A 650-nucleotide genomic window follows, 5' to 3' on the forward strand; every position below is an offset into this window, starting at 1 on the left:
GTGCCCCTGGACTAAACCTTTGTTCTATCGGTCCCTGGAGATTGAACCACATGCCTGGTTTGCATGGCGGAAGAGCCTCCGTATCAGTCTTCCCAACTTCACGCAACGTGCGGGCCAGATTGATTAAGCAAACCGGGGACTGAGACACACCCAGGTGTGATGGCAACTGTTTTACGGTGTGTAGTGCGAAACTGCCTGTTCATTGGTGATGGGGCAGAACCCCCCCCCCAAAAAAAACAGTCCCATTTAGGGAGGGGGTGAGGGAGCCAACCTTCCTGAATTGCTCCGGATTTTGCTTCCATCCCCGTTGAGGAAGCCCTTGCTTAAATAAAATGTTCAGAGATGTGTTGTTAGCCAGGTCAGTGGGAGCTGGCAAAGGGGAGACCGGGACAGCAAGGTGCGTATCAGGCATGAAAGATCCTGTGTCACCGGAGGTCACAGGAGTGCCGCCGCCGACCTTTGAAAACCTGCAAAGAACTTGGTTTTGTGGCCTGGGGTGGGGTTACTACCAGGTACCGTTCAAAATAAACAGGGAGACAGCCTTCAGTTCCTCCACTGTGTTTACTGTGATCCTTCAAGAGTCGCTTCTCATCTGCAAACCCCACGTGTGGAGCCCTGGGCACGGGGCAGGCAACGTGTGCTTTCCCACT

Source organism: Gekko japonicus, unplaced genomic scaffold (genome assembly GCF_001447785.1).
Source record: "Gekko japonicus isolate JY-2015 unplaced genomic scaffold, Gekko_japonicus_V1.1 scaffold4016, whole genome shotgun sequence".
NCBI classification, from domain to species: Eukaryota; Metazoa; Chordata; class Lepidosauria; order Squamata; family Gekkonidae; genus Gekko; species Gekko japonicus.